Consider the following 2,407-nt stretch of genomic DNA (forward strand, 5'->3'; position numbering starts at 1 on the left):
CTTGGTGACAGCATTCTATCCCCCACCACAGGGTAGGTGAAAAAAGGAAATGAATATTCAGAGAAATGGTACAAGGCAGTAACAAGGGGTTGGGGGACAGCATAACGGAGGGGTAGTCGTAGTTCAATAAATGTGTCATCACTTCTCTATGAGCAGAGTCTTCCTCTATCACAGACAAAATGATGTGTGACTCTGGTCCGTAGGGGCGCCCCATATAGACCCTAAAGTATCAACTGCATGCTACTTTGCCACAATAACATGCAGCCAATATCCCAGATTAATTCTGAGATTAGAAAATATTGTATATTGTCATTGTATCTCTGTATTACTGTTGACTTAGTAAACCGTTTATTATTAATATTTTTATTTACACACACACACACACACACACACACACACACACACACACACACACACACACACACACACACACACACACATATTATATATATATATATATATGTGTGTGTGTGTGTGTGTGTGTGTGTGTGTGTGTGTGTGTGTGTGTGTGTGTGTGTGTGTGTGTGTGTGTGTGTGATCTGAACTCTCTTCCGGGAGGGAAATAGCTGTTGATCACGAGTTCAATAAGTACTCCAAGACCATTGTGAATCACACAGGCACACACATACGTGTGTGTGCGTGTGTATGTGTGTGTGTGTGTGTGTGTGTGTGTGTGTGTGTGTATTCACCATGGTCTTTGTATAACGTGTTGGACTCGTGAACAACTGCTATTTCCCTCTCGGAAGAGAGCTAAGAGCTCGCATAACCAATCTATGGCTAATGCTGTGACCTTACACGCACACACCCAAACTCCCAGCCCACGAGAGTTGGGGTAACGACTCGAAGCGCAGCGATACTGAAATTATTTCAGCCCTGGACAGGATTCGAACACGTACCGCCGTAGTGACAGTCGGGGACTCTACCAACCGCGCCACCGAGTCGTGTGTGTGTGTGTGTGTGTGTGTGTGTGTGTGTGTGTGTGTGTGTGTGTGTGTGTGTGTGTGTGTGTGTGTGTGTGTGTGTGCGTGTGTGTGTGCCTATGTACGGAAGAGAGCTAAGAGCTCGTATAACCAATCTATGGCTAATGCTGTGACTTTACACGCACACACCCCAACTCCCAGCCCACGAGAGTTGGGATAACGACTCGAAGCGCAGCGATACTGAAGTTATTTCAGCCCTGGACAGGATTCGAACACGTACCACCGTAGTGACAGTCGGGGACTCTACCAACCGCGCCACCGAGTCGTGTGTGTATTCACTTGGTCTTTGGATCACGTGTTGGACTCGTGATCGACAGCTATTTCCCTCCTGGAAGAGAGCTCAGAGCTCGTAGGTCCGATCTATGGGTAATGCTATGACCTTGCGCACACACACACACCCAACTCCCCGCCCACGAGAGTCAGAGTAACGACCCGAGGCACAGCGATACCGAAATAATATCGGCCCTGGGAAGGATTCGAACTTCTGCTTCCCAGTTCAGCGCTCTACCAACTTTGTGTGTGAGAGTGTGTGTGTGTGTGTGTGTGTGTGTGTGTGTGTGTGTGTGTGTGTGTGTGTGTGTGTGTGTGTGTGTGTGTGTGTGTGTGTGTGTGTGTGTGTGTGTGTGTGTGTGTGTGTGTGTGTGATTCATTATCATTGTGTTGGAACACGTGTTGGACTCGTGATCGACAGCTATTACCCTTCCGGAAGAGAGCTCAGAGCTCACGTATGACCGATCTATGGCTAAAGCTGTGACCTTACACGTACTCACACACCCAGCTCCCCGCCCACGAGGGTTGAAGTAACGACTCACAGCGCAGTATGTGTGTATGTGCCCATGTATGTATGTATGCGTTCATATGTGGAGAAGAAAGGAAACATGGAAGGAGGAGGAAAGGTAGAAATATAATTATTTCAGGGTCCCAAAAGAACGACCTTATTCTCGGAGTAAATACGGTCCATTGTCCATCATTAACATGTACCAATACAGTTACCGTTTATCTTCGCCCAAATTATTTACTTGTGTAAGAGCTGCATTTGTTTAATACCATTTCTAATTTTCACCAAACCATTTCTTCCATACAACATAATTAGAGAATATTGATTCGCAAAAATTATATAAGAAGGTTAATTCAGTAGGTGTTCAGCTTGATCAACATATTCTCATTGCATAACCTGTATATAGTACAATGATATATGAACATCAAATTAGTCATTATCTCGAAATAACCAGAATTAATTTAAATATATACGCATTCAACATAAAAAAAAATATTTCTTATATCCCTTATATTTCATATACGAAAATAATGAAATATAAACGGACAATGTCGCCATTCCCATAAATCGAATCGACATGACGTCACTGTTGTATCAACGGTCACCAAAGCTACAAGCTTTGGTTGATTGACTTTTTTATCATTATTAA

The sequence above is a fragment of the Oratosquilla oratoria genome, chromosome 3 (assembly GCF_046742065.1).
Source record: "Oratosquilla oratoria isolate Oo_2021 chromosome 3, ASM4674206v1, whole genome shotgun sequence".
Taxonomy (NCBI): domain Eukaryota; kingdom Metazoa; phylum Arthropoda; class Malacostraca; order Stomatopoda; family Squillidae; genus Oratosquilla; species Oratosquilla oratoria.